Source organism: Lissotriton helveticus, chromosome 4_1 (genome assembly GCF_964261635.1).
Source record: "Lissotriton helveticus chromosome 4_1, aLisHel1.1, whole genome shotgun sequence".
Lineage (NCBI taxonomy): Eukaryota > Metazoa > Chordata > Amphibia > Caudata > Salamandridae > Lissotriton > Lissotriton helveticus.
The window spans coordinates 29,491,822-29,517,324 of NC_136063.1; the positions used below are offsets into that span (position 1 = coordinate 29,491,822).

At 45.6% G+C, this 25,503-nt stretch overlaps 1 protein-coding gene across 1 annotated transcript in view; it reads right to left on the reverse strand.

Moving 5' to 3' along the window:
• The window catches only part of LOC144828297 (glutathione synthetase-like), a 560,445-nt gene extending 542,036 nt beyond the window's left edge, over nt 1-18,409 (reverse strand). Inside the window, exon 1 of the mRNA XM_078686380.1 lies at nt 18,337-18,409. The gene's annotated coding sequence lies outside the window, so the exon portion shown is untranslated. The remainder of the gene's footprint in view (nt 1-18,336) is intronic.
• Between the last annotated feature and the right edge of the window lie 7,094 nt (nt 18,410-25,503).

Sequence of the window (25,503 nt, forward strand, 5' to 3'; positions counted from 1 at the left end):
CATTGTCACTGATCAGGCTGTAACTCGCAATTAGAAAATGTATAAACAATATTCTTTTTAAAAAAAAATTTTTTTTTATTAGCAACACAGGAACCAACAGTATACAAAAATGAGTCAAATTAAAAAGAAATAATCTAAACGTCTACAAAGTTAGCGTTAGGTTGGCATTAAATCATTTGACAACGTTCTTGTTAGATCCAGACAGAATATATACATGTATCATAGCACATATAGAACGGTAGCCAGTAATGAGCTAGATAAAACATAATTTTTACAACTAAAATATGAGAGACCCGCAAATCTTGTTAAATTTAGCTAGAGATTTAGTACCCCTAAGCCTAGCCAGCGCTAATTCCATACTATGAATTTCATTAAGAAGAGACCACCATTCCATTATGTGTGGGGGTTTAGGAGAAATCCAAGCGCGAGCAATTATAAGTTTAGCGCAGGTTAACATAATAGTAAATAAGGGTTTATGTGGGATATTCCTACCATTAGTGTCTAACATAACTAACGCAGAATCTAAGGGGGATATATTCCCTAGTTTCAGTGTCGTTATATTCTGAAAAGATGTCCAAAATTCTAATAGTTTAGGGCAAGTGTGAAATATGTGCACCAAATCTGCTGCAACCAACGCACATTTGGGGCACTTAGTTTGTTCACTATATATGCTATTCGAGGCCCATTTGGTTATTCTTTCTGGAGTATGGTAGAGCATACAGGTTATTTTGAATTGCAGCAATCTTAAACTTGATGATGACACCAAATTATTGATATTACGTAGAGATAAACTTATTACAGCCGGAGTAATATTGGTCCTTAACATCCTGCTCCACTTCTCTGATATTGTATTGCAATCCATGTTTCTGTAAGTGTTGAGAGATTTATAACAGCCACTAATTAATGATTTAGTTTCCTCTGAATAGAAATGATCCCATATGCTCGAATCAGAGATATTCTTTAGTTTCATTTTTCGAGTACAAAAGTCGAATATCTGCAGGTACTTGAACTTCGTGGAGTCAGGGATATTATATAATATTTTAAGTGTTTCAAAGCTTAGGAACCCTTGTGCTCCATACAGATCCCCTAACTTTTTTATTCCATGTATTCCCCATATGTTAGTTAATCCATCGTTGAAAATTCCCGGTAGGCCGGGGTTTCCCCACAAAATCAAATGAGGATGGAAAAAATTCACGTTACAGAAGGCCTGGATATTACGCCAAATTTTAACTAGATCCCTCGCTATCTTAAAACGAACTCTTTTGTAGTAGTTGGGGTCATTAATTCTCCATAAAAACATTTTCGCATCTAGATCAAGCATAAATGTAAGAAAATAAGGTTGCTTTTCTGTACCTTCAGAGTTAATTAAGTATCGTAAGCGTCCAACAAATGCTGCCCAAAAGTACAACTTAAAGTCCGGGAAATTCAGCCCTTCCATATCGAGAGCCCCTTTTAATAGTGTCATCGATCTACGAGCTTTACGATATCCCCAAATGAAACTACTGAATACCCCGTCTAGTTTTAAAAAAAAAGAACTGCATAATGCCAAAGGAATAGAGCGAAAAAAGTACAGAAATTTAGGTAAAATTATCATATGAATCAAGTTAATTCTGCCGATGATATTTAAAGAAAGTTTATGCCATTTTTTTAACACAGTTATAGTATTTTTAACTAGGTCATCGTAATTTAGTTTAATTAAATCCTTAATATTTGCAGATAGTTTAACCCCTAAGTAAGTAGCTGCTGAGCACAGTCCAATAGTTAGTCCTTCTGGTTTGTAATTAGCAATTATTTGGGTTTTGTTTAGATTTAATTTATAGCCAGAGACGTCCCCAAATCTATTGGCTTCTAGTATGATACCCTGCATCGCCTCACCGATATCAGTTGAATATATGGCGACATCGTCAGCATAGGCTGTGAGATTCAATAAGTGAGGACCAAACTTAAAAGGGATAATGAGTGGTTGTATTCGTAAGGCGTAAAGAAATGGTTCTATTGATAAGGCAAATAAGAGAGGTGATAGGGGACACCCCTGGCGGGTTCCCCGAGCAATAGTAAATGAAGCTGATAATAGACCAGCATAGCTGATCTTGGCCATGGGATCATCATACAGTGACTGTATCCAGTTCAGAAATGTACCCCCAAAACCAAGACCAGTCATAGCTAGCCACAAGTAATCCCACCCCACTCGGTCAAAAGCCTTTTCTGCGTCAAGCATAATCATACCGAGTGGGGTGGATTCCTTCTCAGCTATATCAAAGGCTGTGACAGCCAGATTGATATGTGCGGTAGTATCCCTACCAATTACAAACCCATGTTGGTTTGGGCTAACTATTTTCGGTATTATAGGGGCTAATCGAGTGGCTAATATTTTAGCATCCGCGTTAATTAGCGAAATGGGGCGGTACGAACCGCACTGATCAGGTGATTTTCCCTTTTTTTTTAAAAAGACTATTTTTACCTTATTCCTGATTTCGGGGCTACCTTGTTTTCCCCAATATGATTAATAACTTGGGAGAGGAGAGGTATAAGTTCCTCGGCACACCCCTTATAAATTTCTAGTGGTATCGTATCTTCTCCGGATGCCTTTCCAGCTGGTAAGGAACAGATGGCCTTTCTTACTTCACATGGACTAATGGGATTAGACAGTTGTTCCAACTCAAGGAGTCAGGTTTCTCCTGAAAATCATCCAGATATTTCTGAATATCCACCTCTGTCGGTTGATTTTCTGGAGTGTATAGTTTTTTATAGAATGCAGCAAAGTGTTCTAAAATTTGATTGGGTTGGTCAATTATATTATTATTAGGGCCCTTTAAATTCTTGATCAGAGTATTAGCTCATTCATCAGCTATTTTATAGGCTAATAACTTTCCGACTTTATCGCCACTCATACTGTGTCACTTGAAATTTGTGTAGTTTAATGCTGCTTTTATCCCAGAAAATAGTTTTTAGGGCAGATTTCAGTCGTCCTAATTGTAGTTCCAATTCTGTTATATTCGTGGCATGTCAGCGGAGAGCCTCCTCTAGTAACAGTTCAGTGGAAAGTATATCGTTAACCAACGCTCTGTCCTTTTTAAACCGCTCGGAATTTTGATGAAATAAAAATTGCTGGGTAAAGCCCCGAATACTCGCCTTGCAAGAGTCCCATACCATTAAACATGTTGTGGAGTTAAGATTAATCTTGATAAAGTCTGCAATATTTAGCTTGAGTTGTGACATAAATAAGATATTATTGAATAAGTGCCTGGGAAATGAAAAGAGTTTGGGGTGTTATATAGCTCTTTTCAGTATCAAAAGTAAATAGAATAGGGTTATGATCTGAGTTAATTCTGGGGCAAAGTTCGATGGTACTAATTCTCATTACTTTATCTGATGCCCAGACCATATCAATACGTGAGCAGAGCTTGTGAGAGGCAGAGTAATATGTATACCCAGGTGTAGTGGGAAAGGCAGCTCGCCAGACATCTTTAATGTTATGAATGCGCCCTAATTCAAGGATAGCAGCTCGTGTTTTCCGCATTCTATAATTTACATTGCCCTCTTAGTATCAATCTTGTAGTCCATTATGCAGTTAAAATCACCCATGATGATTATTTTGCCTGCCCACTGCAATAATTCCATATTCAACTGATCGAAGATGTAAGCATCGTCAAAATTTGACCCATAAACTATACAAAAAACATATTTAATTTTTTCCACCATTAATTGAATGATAGCCCACCTCCCTTTTTTATCACAAACACTCTTCCAACTTCTAGCTTAACCCGTTTATCTTTCAAAATAGCCACCCCCCTTATAGATGCATTGAATTTCGAACAAATCATCACCTCAAGCCCCAGATATCCCCAAATTTTTCTATCAGCATAGGCGACATGTGTCTCAGATAGGAAAACCAAATTAGGCTTATACAGAGCTATTTCTTCCCGGACTAAACGTCTTTTCCTTTTACTATTCAGGCCAGCAACGTTCCAGGCCAAACATTTTATTCGAAACATTTTAGAAGAGAAAAAATTATAAAATGTATTTTGCCAGTCCTAACATTCCATGACATTGCCGTGTTTAATACATAACTCCTTAAGTGCTCTGAAATTTCAGTTTCGTTTTCTTGTGTTGCTTTTTTCCCCCCTATAGCCCCACCACCCCCTCCACGACCCCCCTCACCAACCCAGCCCAACCCATCCCTCCTGCCCCCCCTCCTCCGAAGAGAGGGAACCCCCCCCAAATACAGCATACTGCCGTTGTGGTGGCAGCTAACCTTGAGAGGCAGCCGGTGGCTTCAACCCCCTCCATGCCCAACCGAATAAAAAAAAAATATATAAAAAACCCACGTATTTTTACTTTTCAAATAGTAGCTAACTTAATTATGAAATGAGGCCAAAACATCCTCAGCTTCCCTAACATCCGTGAAAAAATAGAGAGAGGACAACTCCAAACTACAGAACTCTTTGCAGGACATAGACAAAAAGATGGGTGGGATGTCACAGGATATAGGGGATCTACAACAACGGGTGGTTAAGATAGAGGAAGGGGCGACAGGAATGAGTCTGGTAGTTAGCCAGCATGATGATAAGTTGTTAGCATTACAATTAAAAGTTGAGGATCTCGAAAACCGACAAAGACGGTCCAATCTTAGGCCTTTTGGTATCCCAGAGGGGGCGGAGGGGGGGACCCGAGAGCATTTATGGTAAGGCTATTTCAGCAGCCTTTCGTAGATCTCTTAGACTGGGATTGGGACTCTCAGTTACAGAGAGTCCATAGACTACCAATAACCCAGAGAAACAAACAAAGTAAATTCCCCCGCCCATTCCTAATTCACTTTGGGAACCATCTGTTAAGGCAGAAAGTATCCTTAAAAGCAAGACCCAACTTACCTGTAACAGTAGGCGAGATATCCTTCTTTGTTGAATCAGATCTGAGCAAGGCTACAATGGACAGACGATGGCAACTACGCAAACTAATCGATCCATTTAAGGCTCTAGGGGGTCAAGCATACTTGCAGGAACCGGCAAGGCTAAAAGTACTTAAGGGAGGGCACACGTATTTTTTCAAGTATAAACAATATTCTATCATCTATATGAATGAATGAATGAATGAATGAATGTTTTCTTGTTTGGTTACTCAAAACCATTACATTAAAACAGAATACAAAATTACAAAGTTACAAAAATTAAAACCAAGGGAGTTTGTGCCGCCCTGGGGGCTGAGGTTACGATGAGTAGGGTTCGTATTGAGGCATGGGTCTGCAAAGTCTCTATAAGGGGAGGCCCTCCGGGGCCATCAGCAAGGATCGTGTCTGATGAATAAACTTTCCGAAGGAGTCCATGTGCTTTACCGCTGTCAAGGTGTAAAGATGGGTGGTTGCCTTCATTGCGGTGCAGGATCCTGATTGTCTTAGAATTGGCCTGAGATAGAGACTGCGGGCCATGCGCAGGGCCGGGTAGCAGAATAGGAGATGGGCCAATGACTCACATTTGTCCCTACAGAGCCTACATTCCCGGACTCCTGAGCCAACTGTGCCGGAGGCGTATAGTTCTTTGAGGGGCAGCGGTTGAAGTCTGTAGGCTAGGATCTTATGAAGGGCTGCGTGGCCCACGGCCTGCTTAAGGTGGTGTTTGGGATTGTGCAGGATGTGCGGTAAGCACAAGGACTCATGAAGGTCTTTTTTTGCCAGCGACTCCAGGTCCAGTTCCCGTGACCGCGCGTGCACTTGTTTTTTGATGGAGTGTTTAATAGCGGTGTAGCTGACATATTCGGGATTCCAGAACTCGATGGCGAGATTAAGATGGTCCTTCGCCGCCTTGAGAGTGGCCGACCAGGGGTTCCCTGGTTCTCTGAAGATACAATTCAGGGCTGCCTTAAGTGTGTTCTCCTTAGCCGTCGTTGTTAGGAAGTAGTATTTACTTAGGGCGGCCCTCTCTTCCAAGTATTGCTGGTTGAGTGAGAACTCCAGGCGGACAAGGGTGTTTCTGATGCACCTCGGAAGATGAAATAGTCTCTTGTAGGCTCTGCAGTGAATTTTTTCTAGTTCTTTATTCAGTTTCCCGGAAATGCCTGTAGAGCGTAGTTGAGGGCCGGCATTAATTTGGCTTTGAGTACTCACTTGAGCAAATGGCGTAGGATATAGTTTTGCCTTTGCCTTGGATGATCTTTAGGTGCGTGCTTGAGAGCCCCGACTCCTGGAAGCAAATGCCCAAGTAAGTGTACCGCTGAGTACTTTCCAGCAAAAGGTGGCCGAGCCTCCATTTTAATGATTTTTTCTTTGAGTACTTTCCGAAGATGATGACTTTGGACTTGGATGAGTTGGATGAGTTTGCTACGAGCTTATTTTTGTCGTTATATACGGCAAGTGCCGTCAGCGCCTTTTGTAGCCCAATTCTCGTGTGGTCCAAGAGCACCAGGTCGTCAACGTACTGCATGAAGTGAATTTTTGTCCCCCCGATCTTAGGGATGACCAATGCTGCCCCAGTCAAGGCTCTCTCCATGTCCGCTGTGTATAAGTTAAATAACAGTGGGGCTAGCACGCACCCTTGTTTTAGACCTCGGTCCGTATTGATCTTTGCCGATGCATGGTCCCTCGAGAGTTTGATTCTCACCCACGTTTTGTGGTACAAGGATCCCCTCAACAGGGATGGATTAATATTCCATTGGGCCAGCTTTCTCAACAGTATTGCACGATCTACCCCGTCGAATGCGGCCGAATAGTCAATAAAGCAGGCGAATAAGGGGGGGCTTTTAAGTGTCCGCGCATGGTGAACCAGATAAGAAAGTGCAGTGATGTTATCGACTGTGGCGGACCCTTGTCTAAATCCGGTTTGGCAGAATGGGAGGAGACCTTCTGCGTTCGTCCAGTCTGTAAGGTCCCTCAAGATGGCACTGGCGTAAGCTTTTCCCTCGATGTCCAGAAGGGCAATCAGGCGATAGTTTGATGGTTCAGATTTGGGGCCCTTTTTGTGGATTGGCTGTAAGAGCGAACCTCTCCATGAATCTGGGACATCCCCCAGGAGCCAGCATTCAGTGTACAGGTGGGTCAGGGTTTTGGACCAGAAGTCGATGTTTGCCTTGAATAAGTGTCCAGGAAGGCCATTGCGGCCCGGGGCACTATTTTGTCTGATATTTTTTAGAATTTTGGACACTAACAATTTTCCCAGCGGGGCAGTCATATCGGTGGTTGGGTCTAAGTCAGCTCCAACGATAGATGTTTCATTTTGCTTGGTAACAGGGCCGTTTTCGATGTAAAGGGCTTTTACGTGGGCGACCCAGATGGGAGCCTCGAGGGAGTTTTCTCTGTGGTTTTTGCCTCGTCCCAGGGTGCTTAAGTAGTGCCAAAACTCCTGCGATTTTGCTAGGCTCAGCAAATCAAAGATTTTCAGCCATTGTGCTTCGCAATAGTCTCGTTTTGCCTCCCAAACCTTCTTGGAGTGAATTTTGCTGGCCTCTTGAAGTTGCTTCTTCATTGGGCTTGTGCGATTTTGGCGGGAAAAGCTTGCATTTCTTGTTCAGTTGTTTGGCGCTAATTTTGATTTCCGCCCTGTGTCCACATGTAGGTGGGGAGTCCCTATTAGATGTGCTGTTTGAGGTTCCGCGAAGGATCGCAGCCAGGGTCCCTGTGATGGCATTCCAGGTAGCTATTGCACCCTTTTTCTGTTCACTCAGTGGCCAGCCTGGCCACTGGTTTGCCCAGTTATTAAAAGCTGTAATTGAGGTCTGTACCCATTTGATTCTTCTGGGCAACTTTGTCAGTTCTTCGCCGTTAGATGCTCCGATGTATTCGAGCCTATGGCGAGTGTCCGCTATAAGATTTAATGTGATGGTTAAGGCAGCGTGGTCGCTATCGCTGTGAGGATGAACTGTGAAGTTTGACATAAGAGGTTGCTGTTTTTCACTTAGGATGATGTAGTCGATCGTTGTTTGGTTGTTGTATGTAGGACCGACGAAGGACCCTGGGCTGTTCTTTAGGAGGACTGAGTGCGCTGTCGCCAGCTTATAAGTTTTTAATAGATCTTTCAGAGCAATGGTGGCCCCGGGCAGATGTCGTCATGTGGTTAATATCCCTATGTTATGGATATTGAAGTCGCCAAGAATGATGCATTCCAAGGCCGGAAATTGGAGCATTAAGGACTCTAGGTGGGTTGTCAGCATGGCCAAGTTGGATATGGGCCCATGTGGATTGTAGTAGAGGTTGATTAATAAAAACGCAAAGTTTCCATTTGTCAGGCGGCGACCTTTCCGGATCCCCGCCTGGAGGTTGTCCGGGAGATTGGGAATTACCGCGAATTCCAGGTTGAGTGAATGCTTTATGTAAACACATATCCCCCCTGAGGGTCTTCCGAATATGTTAAACTTTTTTGCAGGTTTTCCATATTCTGCGTATCCTCTTAATGAAAGCGGGTGGAGCTGCCAGGATTCTTGTATGCAGATGATTTCTGCCTCCTCCATGAATGTCACGGCGTTTTTATTAAGAAGCAGCCTCCTGAGCCCTGCGACATTCCAAGTCATGATTTTCAGGCGCTCCGGGGGCGGTCCCTGTCTGGAGGCTTTTGTTGGGCGATGGTCGTGCTGCAGTGGGGTTGGCCCGAGACATCGTGCCTGTGTTAGGATCTCGAGTTTAGTACTAGCGGCAGCCAGGACCAGTCTTTGCTTGCGCATCCCAGAGTAGCGCATGTGCGTGTGCCATGTTTCGGATTAGTTGTTATTTTAATTGGGGTGCTGATGGTTGGACCAGTGTTTGTGGCACCTTTGGACCCCTGGAGGATGGGCGCCACGTGTGGCGCGTCAGTGGGGTAGGCATGCGGGCGTGAGTTCCCTCCAATTCGCTGATCTGTGTTTCCCATCTGGAGATGCGCGGTGTGAGTTTTTAAGATGAGGGGGTATTTTTGTGCGCGCTTAGGTTTTATTTTTATGCCCCAGCTTTCCAATAACTTGTTCTGGCTTTTCAGAGCCTCGGCCATGTGCGAGCTCACGAAGGTTAGCTCCGTGGGTTCGTTTTTCTCCTCTGCATCTGGCGGGAGGAAGGAGATGGTTTCAATGTCTGTAGTTTTTATTCCCTCCAACCCTGGGATGTTTGCAAAAAGTGTTAGAAGATTATTGCAGTTGAGAATGTCCCACATCCCCTGGGAGACATAGTCGGGGTACAACGTTATTTTCCGATCCTGGGGTTGGGGGTGGTTTATTCGGCAGACTGAGTCCGCCACCTTGCCGCCTGTTTGTGGTAGCAGTGCTGTGTCAGGTGGATGGTCGTTTGCATGCCGGTTTAACCCCATTGGTCCCAATGACCGCCGGTGGACCTCCATCTGTGACAAGCTGGGAGCGCTGATGGTACGTGGTGGGTGTTCAATTTCCCTGAGGTCTGTGGCAATCAAAGGCGCTTGAGGCGCGTGGCCCGTCGTAAGCGTTGATAAAGCGGCGACCTGAGGGTCGTGTCTGTTTGAGTTTGCTTGAATTGCTTCCGCAGAGCTTTGTCCGTGTGGGTCCATTGCTTGATTTGTGTGTGATGCTGTTAAAACTGGCTGGGGGGTTGCGAGTAAGGTTATTGCTGTGTTGGTAAAGTGAATAACTTCGACGTTTGGCTCAATTGTTTCTGGTATTTTGACGGTTGCTCCCAATTTGGTCGTTTCCTGGTTCGCAGTGTGGGCGGGTGTCTCATTCTCAGGCCGTAGCCATTCCCGGATGGATCTGGGAGCGAGAGATTTGTTTTTATTCGCCTTGTTGAGTTTTTTTTATTTTTTCTTATTTTTCCTGGATAGGCTATGGAGGTCTGGGCTGGTTGGTGTGGTAATATGCTGGGTCTCATGGTTTTTTGTTTTGATCGTGATGGCGTCTGACCTGCTCGTGCTGGGCATGGATGGTGGAGCCTCCCAGGCAGTTTTATCTTCTTTATTGGTTTGTAAAGAATGGTTTGGTGAGTTTCTTAAACCTTCTATTTTTGGAGGGTGGGGGGCTGGGGCCTGTGAGATCGAATCCTTGGTCTTGCTGGCTTCTTACTTGAGGTCCTCAATTAGTGTGGTCATGATGTGTGGGAGTTTTCCTAAATTGTTCAAGATTGGACTGTAACTACATGATCAGGCTTGAAGTGTGTGCTGTCCTGTGCTCTGCGGATCAGGAAATTCAGATGGTCCAGTTTACAGTCGATTCCAGAAATTAAGTTTGCGACTGTTTGTAGTATGTTTATCTGTGCATCGAGCTTGCCGGCGTGCATTATTGCCGCTCCTGTCATAGAAATGAGTGTCTCGTTGATCAGTGTTAAATGATCTCTAATCGCAGGGGGGCTCTCCCCCTTATCCGAGCTTCTACTCATTGATGGTAGCAGGGCCGTTTTGTCTTGTTCCCGGAAGCTCTGGTGCGTCAAATTCGAAGGTGGGGGGTGCCGGGCCAGTATTTCTGTTGTTCCTCCTCCTTCATAAATTTCGTGTGTGTGACTAGATGCATCAAGCATGTGCTCCCCTGTTGCCGGGGTTTCGCTGCGTGTGCTGATCAATATGTCAGCCGTGAGGGCCCCATTTAGGATCGAATTCGAATGAGGATCTTCCGGTGATTGATAAATAGGAGTTGTTGGTCTAGTGGAGTCGGGTCTGGATGCGACCCTGTCCGGAGCCTCTGGCTTGAGGGATATTCCGCCCTGTAGCGTGGTTATTATTGGTGATAGGGGTAATCCTGGAGCCTGTGTGGTGTTGGGACTGGGGGATAAGCAGTCCTCTGGGGCTTTATTGGGCAGTGTGCAGCTTGAAGGTCTAGTTGGTACAGCTGAGCTTGTTGCCAGGGGGTATAAGAAGCTTCTTATGTGTCTGTTTCCTAGGGAGACGTTTGCCCCGGGACGGGGAGTTAAGTTAATTGGATTATAACACCTCCCATCTTGCCCTACTTACAACGATGTCAGTGCTGGGTACGCAGTTGGTAAAACTGGGGACGTTGGCGTTGCACCGGTAGCACCAGGTGATCCCGGGACTCCCCCCTCCGATAGCCCAGGCCCCGGGTAGAAGCCACCCACACCCGGGGGGTAGAAAAGTTTTGCTTTCCGTCTCCTGGCTGTTCTGTGGGGACGAGGTTTTTCCTGTGCCTGCAGTAAGGTCGAATTTCCAGTCCTCATTATTTTTCCCTGTTTTCACTGTTGCTTTTTTCCTGTTGCAAAGTGGTTGCTGCGATGGTGCAAAGTTTCGCTGGAGTCGCTGCGATGGTGTGGAGCGGGGGGGGGGTGTGGGCGGCCGAGGACGGCGTGATCTCCAATAAGGGAGGAAACGCCGTGTGGGGCGGGTGAAGTACCCCCTACCGCTGCTTCGCAGCCTACTGCTTCGCTATCCCTGACTCTAACCCGTTAGGGCTAGCTAAGTGTTGGAAGTTTTTCTTTGCTTGCACTGCGTGTGCTCCCCCCCCCCCCCCAGTCTGCAGCTGAGGCTTGTTGCCCTGCTAGCTTGCGGCTTTTGCTGCCTTGTGGCCTTGATGTAGGCGCAATGGTGCCCAAGCCCACTTATCTCTTGCCCTCCGGTTCCTGCACCAGCACCTGCTCCTTGCTCCCCCCGAAGATGAGGCCGGGGCTCGGTTCTGCAATTCGTTCTGCAATTCGCCGGGCTTGTTGAGGCCGGGGCTCCTAGTTACCAAGGTACTCGGAGGACCAGCAAAGTTAGCTGAGGCGGTGTTGTGGCGGTGTTCTTGTCGCAGCGCTCGGGGCTCGGAGTGCAGCGCTCACACCTGCCAACAACACGTCAGCGGAGGGGGCGGTGAGGGGGTCAGAGTGTCCGAGGTACCAGGTGACGGCCATACAGCACCTGGCTCCTTGCTTTTCGCTTTGCTTTGTGCTCCTTTTTTCCGTGGTGTCGAGTTCCCGTGGCTCCAAGCTCTTGATGGGCGTCGCGGGTGGGGTGCGGATAGGGCGCGTGGGGTATGGCAGGCAGGAATGGCAGCGGCGGCCACAGCGTCCGTCTCGCTCTCGGTGGTGAAGGCGCTCTGTCGTTTCCCGTCATGACTCGTGTGCATCAGATGGATAATTCCGCCGTCCTCCTCCTCCTCCTCCCGCTGCCTCTTCCGCTTGTGTTGGGTTGCCGGTAGTGTTGTTTTACAGCGCTCCGTACCGCGCTCACACCCGCTCTCAGCTCCCCACTGCCGCTCTGGTCAGTCCGGACCCGGGTCCGGTTCTCGCCTACAAACGAGGAGCCGAGTTCAGCCCGACCACGGAGCTGCACGAAACCACAATAGCGCTGCACACACCGCGGCAAGCAGGCGAGCAGGCAAGACAGGGCGGGGAAGACAGACAGGCAAACAGGCAGCCCCCCTCAGCTGACACGGCAGCAGTAGTGACAGCGGCAGCGGCGGTGACAGAGGTCCATTCACCCCGTTTGATCTGGCGTTCTGGCTGGATTCTGGTTCTGGCGTTCTCGACGCACTCTAGCGCTCTCTAGTGGTTGATCCCTCTCTGGAGAGGGATGGAAAGACAAAAAAGCTAAATCTATACCTTTTGACCTGTTCCAGCAACATACTCCATAAAAAGACGTTTTTTTTATATAATAAAAACCCAATCTAATGGTTAGGTCAGTTTTTTAATTATATATATTGGAGATGCAACTTTTAGAAATGTACCTTGAGCTTGGCAGAAGCTGCTGGAGGCATTAGCTCTCCAGCCACTGCCCAGCCTGTCCTTGAACTGAATGAGGTGTGAAGGAGGGGTGACTTTTATTTCCAGAGCAGGTATAATAGCCTGGAAGTTGGGAGGTATTTTTCTTCCCCTAGCAGAAAGACCAGTTTGGATAGGCCCAGGACCTTAATTTACTTCAAAGGGGCCTGCATTGCCACAAGTAAATGTGAGGTGACACCGGGAAAGGCCCCAGCCTTGTCTCTTTAGTCAAGCTGGTAGCAAACCCAGTGAGAGGAAAGCTTCCCCCAAGAACTGGTTTTGAGTGACCATAGACGAGGGGTCTACTTACCCTGGGTATTTTACCTGTACTACGAGGACATTACTTCATATTACCATTACTACACATATTTTAGTTTGCACATGCCATTACTTAGCATGCATTTACTACGCATGTTCCATTACTTAGCATGCACATACTACGCATAATGGAGTTACTGTTCAAATTAAGTTGCGTTTAGGTTGTGGGGTGCTGGGGTAATTTTAGGGGTCAGAGTGGGTTAGGGTTTTGGGGTGTAGGGGATAATTTTAAGGTTGGGTGCTTTTAGGTTTTAGGGTACTCGGCTATTTGTAGGGGTCAGGATGGGTTAGGGTTTTGGGGTCCATGGGGTATTTCGAGGGTTCATGGTGCGTTTAAGGTTTTGGGGTGCTGCCGTATTTATGAGGTACAGGGTGCATTTAGGTTTTAGGGTACTGGGGTATTTGTAGGGTTTAGAGTGGGCTAGGGTTTTGGGGTGCTGTGGTATTTTTGGGATTCAGGTTGAGTTTAGGTTTTGGGGTGCTCGGGTAACTTTGGGTACTCGGCTATTTGTAGGGGTCAGGATGGGTTAGGGTTTTGGGGTCCATGGGGTATTTTGAGGGTTCATGGTGCGTTTAAGGTTTTGGGGTGCTGCAGTATTTATGGGGTACAGGGTGCATTTAGGTTTTAGGGTACAGGGGTATTTTTAGGTGTCAGTGTGGGTTAGGGTTTCGGGGTCCATGGGGTATTTTGAGGGTTCAGGGTGCGTTTAAGGTTTTGGGGTGCTGCTGTATTTTTTAGGTTCAGGGTGCATTTAGGTTTTGGGGTACTGGGGTATTTGTAGGGTTTAGGGTGGGCTAGGGTTTTGGGGTGCTGTGGTATTTTTGGGATTCAGGTTGAGTTTAGGTTTTGGGGTGCTCGGGTAACTTTAGGGGTCAGGGTTGGTTACGGTTTTGGGGTGTAGTGGGTAATTTTAGGGTTCAGGGTGCATTTAGGTGTTGGGGTACTGCGCTATTTTTAGGGGTCAGGGTGGGTTAGGGTTTTGGGATGTATGGGGTATTTTGAGGGTTCAGGGTGCGTTTAAGGTTTTGGGGTGCTGGTGTATTTTTGGGGCTCAGGGTGCGTTTAGGTTTTGGGGTCCTGGTAGGGGTCAAGGTGGGATAGGGTTTTGTGGTGTAGGGGCTATTTTTAAGGTTCAGGTTGTGTTTAAAGTTTTGGGGTGCTGGGATATGTTTGGGGTTCAGTGTGCATTTAGGTTTTGGGTGCTGGGGTAATTTTAGGGGTCAGGGTGGGTTAGGGTTTTGGGGTGTAGGGGGTAATTTTAGGGTTCAGGGTGCGTTTAGGTTTTGGGGTACTGGGGTATTTTTAGAGGTCAGGGTGGGATAGGGTTTTGGGGTTTAGAGGGTAGGGTTCAGGGTGCATTTAAGGTTTTGGGGTGCTGGGGTATTTTTGGGGTTCAGGGTGTGTTTAGGTTTTGGGGTGCTAGGGTAATTTTAGGGGTCAGGGTGGGTTAGGTTTTTGGGGTTTAGGGGGTAATTTTAGGGTTCAGGGTGTGTTTAGAATTTGGGGTACTTTGGTATTTTTAGGGGTTAGAGTGGGTTAGGGTTTTGGGGTGCATGGGGTATTTTGAGGTTCGAGGGTGCATTTAAAGTTTTAGGGTGCTGAGGTATTTTTGGGGTTCAGGGTACATTTAGGTTTTGGGGTACGGGGTATTTTTTGGGGTCAGGGTGGGTTAGGGTTTTGGCTGGTGTGGGCATATTTAGGGTTCAGGGTGTGGTTAAGGTTTTGGGGTGCTGGGAATTTTTTAGGGGTCAGGGTGCGTGCCAGGGGATTGGTAACTATTACAATTATTTTTTGGTTTGAAGTACCAATAACACATTGTAATGGTGTGCATAATAATTGACTGCAAAGTAAAAGCATTTATAATTTATTTGAATATATGTGCGAAGTAAAAGCATGCGCACTAAAATAATGTGTAGTGATGGTATTTGCGAAGTAAAAATTTCGAAGTAAATACCTGCGGAGTAACGGTATGACCACATCTCTGAGTATGCACATAGGTCTACGCAAGAGAGAAAGGGTTTCTCCATCTTTACTTTTGAGAGAGGGGCACTGAAGGATTGTTTGCAGTAGGACAAATCAGAACTTCTGATATATTGGGTACTGTTACATCTCTGAATTTTTACCTTATTGGTTGGGAAGTGCCCAGGAGTCAGGCCTACCCCCTAACTGGTGCTAGGCATCAATTTGGCACTTAAAGCACCATAGGCAGAACACTTAATGAACATTTGGAAGATCATAAGATACTGGACCTGCTGTATGTGATATAAGAGAAGCCCTAAAGGACTAGAACTGCTCCCTTTTGTAGCCAGGACAAAGAAATGGACTCCAGGAGTCAGTTGGCTGACCTCCAGGGTGGCTACAGGGGCACACCAAGTTGCAGAAGGCATTTTCCTTCAAGTGCCCAGCTGACCAATGGCAACTGGACCTGAATTGGACTTTGATGTTGGCCTCTGACTGACACAGTGAGAGTCTCTAAATACCTTCCCCTTTAGTCCTAGGGCCTTATATGTGTACTCCTATGGTTGTTTGAAAACATTTGAAAACTTTCCCTTCAGTTCTGATCCGCGTAACAGGGGCAATGCGCCAGTTCTGATCCACGCAACGGCAGTGATGCACCGGTTTGACAGAGAATGTGTGATTTTTTTGGGAACTAGCCCATTTTGCCCACTTCGTAGGGACCAGGACTGAGGTGGCACTACTTGGCAGGGATGCAGCATAAATGTCTTCACAGGGCCAGAGGTGTACTGAAGTGGTGGTGTCTGAAGTCCAGTCCTTATACCCAGTGGGGGAGACTTCAGATATATGCCTTACAAATGCACAGAGGTCCTGCCTTCTTGCAATAGCTCCAGACTCAGTACATGTGGTATGCAGCACTTTGTTTGGGAACAGAACATAGCCTGTTCATGTGTAATTGAGGTTGGGCCCAGCTCTTCCCTCCCATCCTTTCATTCTCCCAGGGTGGCCCATCAAGTCACATCTAAGCTTATGTGGGTGGCTGTCTAAAGGGAAGGCACAAAGCCCAGCTGTCACCCTCCCTAGACATGCATCAGAGCCAGTCGGCAGGCACCCAATGGCTAAAATAAGAAAATGCCAGCTTCCTAAAAGTGACATTTTCAGAATTGCAATTTAAAAATCCAACTTCACCATGAGTTTGGATTTTAAGTTGCGATTCCAGAGACAGCAAACTTGAAAAGACTATCTCTTCACAATTTGTAATCACACTAATAAAATGTAATTAGGTCATCCTAATGTTATCCTATGGGAAAGATAGGCCATGAAGTAGTAAAAAACGAATTTGAAGGTTTTCACTACCAGGACATGTAAAACTTATTAGTATATGGCTTGCCTTTTAAATACATTGCACCCTGCCATTTGTGGTTATCCAGGGCCTACCTTAAGGGTAACTTATATGCATAAAAGGGGATGGTTTGGGCCTGACAAAAGGTTTATTTTGCCAGGTCGATGCGGCAGTGTAAACTGCACACACAGGCTCTGCATTGGCAGCCTGAGTCATAGTTAATGAACTACTTAAATGGGTGACACAAACAGTGCTGCTGGTCCAGTAGTTGCATTTAATTTACAGACATAAATATTTTATATATGCCAAATGGGTACGAGCCAATTGTGCTATGTTTAAAGGAGAGAGCAAATTAGAATTAGTCAGCAGTGGCAAAGTGCTCAGAGTCCTAAGGCTAACAAAAATGAGGTCACAATAAGTGAAGGAGGTAGTATAGCTGTTTGAAGTCACACTGCAGAGAGGGCCATTCTCCAAAAGAATTGCATCGGGCTATGCTCTCTGCAAACCTAATGTCCAGACCTGGTAGTAAGGTGGAGAAGGGCATTCACACAATTAGTCAGTGGTTTTAGCAAGAGACTGATTCTTCCAGTCTTGTATTTGTGTTGTTTGTCACAGTAGTGCAGGCAGTGTGTCGCTCAAATGACTTTCATATTTCAACATACTAATTCACCACTAATCCTTTATGGGTTTCCAGAGGAGTGTGCTACTCACCCAAAAAAGCATTTCAACACCACATCAGGGGTAACAAGCGCTACATAAATACAAACCTTTTTTCCTCCTCTATCCTTCTGCCATCGTTCTGAATCCAAATATCTGACTAACGTATCCTCCACTTAAAATTATTTTCATGTTTCACTATACTAATTCAACACTAATCCTCTATGGGTCCCGGAGTAGTGTGCTACTCGCTGAAAAAGCGCTTTGACGCATCGTCAGGGGTAGTAAGCGCTATATAAATGCAATTACAATACAATACAATACAAGGGCCCAAGTGCATGGAAGGATATGGGCCCATTGACTACTTTTGGTATTATAAAATACAGTAATAATCAGGCGCGCAATGTCCATTGCACTCAAAGGTCTTCAGTCCCCCCCCCCCCATCGAGTGTGGCAGACCGGGCCAAGGCAACTTCCCGGGCACACACACAGCCGCACCCGAGTACTTCACGGGTCTTTAAAATACCATTTACTTGCTAATGAGGCTTTGTTGTGTTTTCACCTCTTCTTACAGCCCCTGCATCTCCACTCTGCATATAGCTGGAAGAATCACCCTCTCCCCCCCCCCGAAATTGTTTGTAGCCCCACCCCCGAAATGTGTCTCTAGTTGCGTCTCTGGTTATAATCAGTGTTCAATGGTCTGTGACCTGGTGCCACTGCACCTGCTGCTCCAACTGAGGACCCTGGTTCAACGCTGTAAACTTCTGGAGTCTACTTCCATCGTGTAAGTTTATTAACACCGCTCTGAGATGAAAATCAAATGAAAAAACAAACACTCTGTGAGGTGCCTGAGGGATGGGGTGCGGGAGGGGCCGAAGCGAGGGACCTCGGAGGAGGCCGGCAGCTCGCTATAGCGGTGCGAGAAACCACCCGGAGTCCGAAGCAGGAGAGGAAGAGAGGGGACTCTGCAACCGAAGCGAGGAAGGGGAAAGGTGTGACCACCTAACACAATAAATCACTTACAAGCCCTCAACATTTTAAACGCAACAAATTATTTTCAAATTAATTTCACATAGATGCGCTGGGATGCCCCCGGGTAGCCATGCACTATATAAATGCGTATTCATTCATTCATATGCCGATTTTTTACGCTCAGGTCCAAAAAATGTCATTCGGTCTCACGCACGGGACATGGATATGTCACGCATAAGTCCACTGCAATTGTAAGACTGTCCCGCACAAGTCGTTCGAAAACCTGGCAGCCCTGTCTCCTGTGCGACGTTTCGGGGGGTGAGAATTGGAGCGCTTTTGAAGACTGTGTGCAGAACTGTACTTGGGTCGAAGAGTGAAAGATCACGCGCAGTTAGCCCACAACCAGCTGCAAACCAGGATGATTTTTGAGACCCTCAGCAAACCTTCAATATCTGCACTAAACAAGATAACGACTGGTGAGCCACTTACCGTTTCCTGCGGATGCGCTCGAGCACCCCTCACTGCTGCTCTGGTGTGGTGTATTGTGGTGTGCCTTCCCAAGCAGTCCTCCTGGCTCTACTCCGTGGTCACTCAGCCTGCATTTATAAAGAGCTTATTACCCCTGAGGAGGGAACTAAATGTAGGCGCAGGGCCAGAAAAAAAGACATCAAGTCGGTGCCACTGTTCTGCTGCGAAATTGGCGTCCGGGACATAAAGCGGGCCTTCCTTTCCAGAACAATGAAAGCATTCAAGGTGGCACAGACATATAACCGAGTGCATGAACTGCCCATAAACCAGCCACCTCTCCTGTCACTCGTGACTTTATTGTATTGTAATCTGATCGGATTTGTGTAGCGCTTACTACCCCTGAGGAGGCGTTGAAGCACTTTACGGCGAGTAGCACGCTACTCCGGAAGCCAAGGTTAGCGGTTAGTTCAGTGTTTTTTGTTGGTTATTGTGGCTAGCCCTCAAGAAAACTTGCATCCATTACTCCAGTTACTTTGTCATCAATAACGCCTTCGCCGCGGGGCTAATTCCCCCGCGATGCAGGGGGAAGGGGGCCGGGCGCAGCGCCGCGGTGCTCGTGACGAGCTCAGCTCGTTACACTGCACGGTGGCGCTGTGCTCATGACGAGCTGAGCTCATCATGTCCATGCCCATTTCCATGGAACGCTCAGCACAGCAGGGGAATTAGCCCCGAGTGTGGACGTACGGTAGTCATAACGAGCTGAGCTCGTCATGAGCACAGCACCACCGTGCCTCATGACTAGCTGAGCTCGTCATGAGCATGCAAGGTGTTAATACCAGGCAGGTGCAGTCATTAGTAGGGGCTGTGTGGTTTCAGGTGAATGGCCGGTGAGCTAGATAGGCTGGTGGAGATTAGATAATGTTCGGTTGCGGGAATAATGATTTAAAGAGGAGAGGTTCTGATCTATGAAATGAGGTATCAGCCAATAGCAGAATTACAATAGGAAGGATTAAGGCGGACAGACGTAAGACTGAGAGGAGTCTATAGGCAGTCCAAAAAGCATGCGGAGATAGAAGGTCAGAAGAGGGCCACTCTGAAGAAAGAACAGAGCGATTCAAGTGAGAAGAAATCAAAGTAAATTTACCATTAAATGGTTTAGGAGGTCAGTGAGAGGAGGTTATACATAGTGCTCCATATCCGAGAAACAGTATCAAAAAGTATGGTCGCGGCAGCAAACAAAACTTTTCATATACTGGGATTATAATACCTGACCGAGTTCACTCTCTCTTACTCTGCACTTTATATTATATAATACTTTTGCGCTATATGCACTTTAGATCGCGGTCACCCAGTTCGATAACAGGAATGCCATCAATGGGGACTTTCTGTCTGAGTTGCTCTTTCGCACCTTGCACTTTATAAAATGTTTTGTACTGTATTGTATATTTGGTTTCGGCCTACTGGTTGGATATCAGGAATATTATAAATAGGGTTCCTTTTGGTATTTGACTGAGCAGGCTTTCTTGCATCTGGTATTTTATACAATGTCTATGGTGGTTATTAAGAAAAAATAGGGATTTGTACTTAAATGAACTTGCTTATTTTCACATAGTATTTTATATAATGTCTCTTTATTGTATTGTATTTGTAGGTCATGGTCACAGGGTTGACACCAGGAATGCTTTAGCTCTCTTTTAAACTGTGTAAATGAAATGTATTGTTGTATAATAAGATCACTTTTTATAGCATTAAGTTGTCGAATAAAGCATTCGTGACTGACTGACTGACTATTAGACACAAAAAACAAACTAGGCTAGAAGTCGAGCAAATTGAACAAGACTTTTTGACGTTAGAGGCATAATCAAACACAAACTCCACACCTGACGTAAAACACGAATTCACCCTTAAAAAGCAGGCATACAGAGACCTGACCACAGATATGGCATGAATTAGCCACAGGGGAGCCCAAAAACGCATATATATGAGTAGGGAGATAAGGCACGGAAATTGATAGTATGGCTTAAAAAGAGACAAAAGATAAGCAGATGGGTCACCGATATCTCAAAGGAGATGGGGAACCCCCTTACGGACTCCCAAGAAATAGAAAATGCGTTTGCGGACTATTATGAACAATGATATGCCCCAATGGGTATTGCAACTGAGGGCAAAGCCCATGATCTTCTCAGAGATCTACAACTCATCACCCTTGCTAGAGAAGATAGAGACCTTATAGAAGCGGATACAACTGCAGACAAATATGCCCAGGCAATCCGGAGGATTGCATCGGGTAAAGCCCTGGGACCGTCAGGAATCCCAATAGAGTTACATATGTCTACCACAGAGCTGTTCACACCCCATTTACTGAAGATGTACGTGGAGAGCCGGGAAGTAGGAATACTTCCCCGAGACCAAAGACTGGCATCTATCATAGTCATTTATAAAGAGGGCAGACCACCGGAGAACTGTGCCTCATATAGTGACATTTCCCTCCTTAATGTTGTAGTCAAAATACTGGTGAAGCTTTTAGCCCTGAGATTGGTCCAAATTATTATTAAATTGGTCCATCTGGATTAATCCAGCTTCTTGCCAGGCAGGAAAATGGCCCTGAATCTGAGACGGCTCCAAAGGGTACTGGTTTGAGTCCAAACTATCCAAGAAGACGCTGTGATCCTGTCACTTGATGCCCATATGGCGCTTGACATGGTGGAGGCTCCTTCCAGCAGAGCTCAGGCTCCTACCAATCCGTGAGCACGCAAAGTGCCTGTTCTGGAAATTTTCCAGGCTGCTACGTGGGCATCGCTACACATGTTCACAAAGCCCTACCGTCTGGACAGCAAGTTCTGATGAGAAGGACATTTTGCCCACACTGTCCTGCAGGATCCTTTGATCTGAACCAGTTCACAGATCTGCCACCTGAGAGGTCCTGCTCTGGTGTCCATCTAAAAGATGAGGAATCTCTGCTTAGAAGTATCCAGCAGAAGGACAAGTTACTACCCTCATTCTAGCCACAGATTCCTCAACGACCCTCCCGGTTCGGCCTCCTAAAAAGGTTCCAAGTCTAGAGATCTGCACACTGGTCAACATCAATCAGCTGTTGCGCTCTGCTTCTGGCGGTGCGAACAGCCTAGAAAGCAATTGAATCAGCCCCCTTGGGTGGCAGTTATATGCAGCTCCACACAGCACTCCCAGAGCGGAAAGATGTTGGTGCAGAACCGTATAATGGCACCTACTGGCACGCAGGAGTACTTCTTAAAAATATCAAATGTAGTCTGATGTCAGGAGAGTATTTTAAAGGTGAGGTATCTGAGGTTAGACAGAATATCTACTAGAAAGGGTGGTATTAAAAGTAAGTAAAAGTAAGCATCTTGTTGGTTGACTGGTCACAATAAGACTGCATTTTAAAATATCTGATCGGGTTAAGGCACCTACTGTAGAACTCTTTGCATGCACAGAACCTTTGAGGGTAAGATACGGTTGATGGTTAATGTACCTACTGGATAGCTGTGTGTGCAATTGAGTTACATATTTTATTCAGCATAGAATAGCATGGAGGTATAACTTACCAGCTGTAAAGCAAAACATGCAAGTTGCACATAACGTTTTCATGTAGATAGCTCATTGGGTATTGTTTTTACAGCAGAGAACCTTGTGTATTGTTCAGGTTACAATCTACAATCCTTATACCTCACTAACTTATTTTCTGGAATCTGGGTGTTGCATATAAATTAACAGACAAATATAAATTTAGAACCTTGCAGATTTTTTTTAATTTCCTTATTCAAAGGGTTTCTAAAAGGGGTTTCTTTGAGACATAATTGTATGCTCTATAAGTGCGTATCGGTGTAATTACTCATACAGTCAGATACAACTCAAATATTTCCACTGAATTTCCTACAGACAGAGCTATGCAAAGTCAAAGATCTGCCACAAAATCTTAGCTTTCTTTAAAGCACCTCTGAAGTGACAACTGAGTGTCTTTATTCTTTTTGATGGCACTGTCATGCAAGTGCTGGCCTCCAGCTATATCCCAGCAATGAGGAAAGTGACAAAAAAGGGTAGGCTGGTGGGCTTTTAAGTGAGGCATTTGTATTTGGCCCAGATGGAGCTGAAAATAGGAGCCCCCTATCATGTCCTGAAGGTTGCTGCTCTGAACTCAAAGCACACAAACTGCATGTGTCTCTGAAATGACCTGGGGACAGCACATTGTACCTGGAAGGAGCTGTGACATTTCACTGGGACTGTCCTGGATCTGGCTCTACAAGAGCTGCCGGATCCACGCTCACTCTGTGTTCCAGTACTAAACCTGAGGCATAATTCTGTTGTCTCAGTGATAGATTGGTCTCCTCTGAGTACCTGCACTGCTCTGTGTCATATAGGTACCTTTGTTTGCCTGTAGGCTGTAGACTTGGGATGTAAAGTGTTCCACTGCTCTCTAGAATGGGTTACATTATTCAAACAACACAAAGGAATAGACAGTAAATGTTAGCTATGCTTCTTAGCTGTCCCAGAGGGGGGTGTATATTGAGGGTATCTCTGCTTTGTGACCTGGAAAAAGGTTTGATAAAACAGGTTCCATGAAGGAGGGGATGAACAGGCGAGAATCCATGCATACTGAAAGTAATGAGGCACACTATGTACTGTTAATGGAGTCTTCTATGGGATGGGTGGGATTAGGGGCTCTTTGCCTCCACAAAAATACATACTCATCCCCGTGCTATCTACTTGCAGTGCTTCACATTAACATAAAAAACACGGGAAACTTTTGGTATTTGAAAAAGAATGTCAATCTTATTTTGGTATTAAGAGTAAAAAGTAGGGTACACAATAATAAATTGATAAAGACTTTTCACAGCAAAAACATTATGTAGAGAAGCCAAAATCAAATTGTGCTAACAGTACATAAATAAAAGAACTATTCCAAATATGTCACAAGCCACAAATATCAAAACTGAAAATATGTAACTTGGGGAAAAGAAATTTCTTCTTGGAAATAGATGCAGAGGTCGACGTTTCGGTCTGTTCTGTTTTCGTCTTTCAGACCAACTTCAGGACAATTTGTTTGAAGCTGACAGAAAAACCAGTCTCATGACAGTAAAATGCTGTCACGGGAAAATACTTAATTGTCACTGCAGCAATTGCTGTCTATATTTGTAACATAGATCACTTAAGTTGGGCGCTTCAGTCATTAATGATTCTGAATACAGCTTTTTTAGTTGATGCTAGATGAGCGCAATCTGATAAAAAACGGCAGCGTCTCTCAGTAGAAACCGCTGGAAATTTCCCTTGCTGGGAGGGGCCAGAGGGGAGTGTAGGAGAAAGTTAGCCACACCTGGGGGTGTCTTTAGGGAGACCTGAAGCTCCAGGAGAGATTTTCTCCATATTTATTTTAAGCCCAGGCAGCACATCGGCTGTCTCTACGATTCCTGCTGTATCCATTCTATGGGCTAACATCCCGCCCATTGCCTTTTACTTCGATTGTACTTCTAAAATTCTTGCTTGCTAGTGGTTAATCCTCACTCTTTGTCCTTCCTTTTTGTGTTTAGTTTCCCCCCTCGGCGCACCACCCAATTACTGCTATGTTTACACTTCTGTGTGTGTCTTCTTTAGGGGGATTTTGTTTTCTTCATGTCCTGCCCATGTTAGCTGTTGCATTTTTTTTTTGCTTTCTAGTGTCTGTTTGCTTGCCATGTTCTCATTACAGTGTTCACTGGTGTGCCATTTTTAGTAATCCAGCGGCCGGCTTGTTTGCCCTTGCCTTCTTCCCGGGGCTGGCTTGCTTGCTATATCCTTGCTGCTTCCAGGGCCGAGCCGTGTTCCTGGAGCATATCCTGTGTGCTCCCACTGGGGTTCCTGAGTGCTGCAGCCTCCATGTCCTGTCGAAACACCCTATTCAATTTCTTCACCAAGTCCTTTCCAACACCTGGCTGCAGCTGCTCCTCTCCACGAGGCTGCTTCCCCCAGTCAGGGCAAGCCTGGCTCTTGAGTGTTTTCTTGTACATTTGTGAAATCCGAACAGCAGTTCCTGGGGTCAGTGCGGCCTTGTACCACACTTACATGCAAGACTCCCAGAAGCAGGTCAGTTGCCGGCAGTGTCTGGGTTGCTGGGAGCCTTTGTGGGTGGCACAGGGCAGAGGGAAAGGGAGATACAGGTAGACAACCGAGGAACCAGTGACTGAAGCATCACTGGTAGAGAGAGGCCTCGCTTCTCGAGGGAAACCTTGCCTGGTGCCTTCCCCGTGGGTAGAACATTATTATTTTAGGGCACAGTGTGATTAAAAGCAGCCACATTATTTTGTCCTATTGTTTTTCAAAACTAACATTTATAAAGTGTAGCCATCCACAACGAACGTAATTCCCCTGAGGAGCAGTGTGGTCACAGACATAGCCAAACAATTGAGTTGTAGCCACCCTGGGAAGTATATAGGTCTTTGTGTTTTTTTAATTTCCTCTTCATCTTCAACTGAACACCCCCAACCCCCCCCCCCCCCCCCACGTCACAGCGCCTTGAGACCCTTACTGATGAGTGGTGCGCTCTATAAATCTCTGATTGATTTATCTTTATTAATTACATTAACAAGGGCCAATGTGTGGCTTTAGCATGGATGTTTTTGTTTTCATGTGTCAATCCAGAGAAAGCATTTTCTTAATACCTCTACCCAAATTAATGGTACGCACTTTAATAGTTAATTTTATTCTGCCTTTTTAACAGCATAGGCAATTACCACCCAGGGTTGTCTGGCCTGCATTAGTATAACTAAGAGGTGTGGTAAGCACCTCAAATGTTCACTTTTTTTGTTGTCATGAGTGCGGTCGGTTCACACACTAAGCCAATTTAGTTTTTGCTGTGCATAAGTCGGTTTGTCAAGGGGCATTTACCGACATATACTAGATTTGTCTTTTAACAACAGAATATCCATTTCTGACCATTGTTGGATTACAGTTGAGGTTCTTGCTTTATTTGGTGCCCCCGTAAAGGTACATTCATGCCCCCCCCAGCTAACAAACCTCCCCTGGCAGTATCTGTTGTCCATTTCACCAGGGATAGCCCAGCCCAGCCAACCCTCTCAAGAGACTGTGAGTTGACAAACAACAGCTAAACAATGTTTTATGCTGCACTGGTGCAGCCCCTAGAAGCAGAAAAATACTTGCTAAATATACGTGGCTTGAGGGGCGAACCAGTGCCTCCTT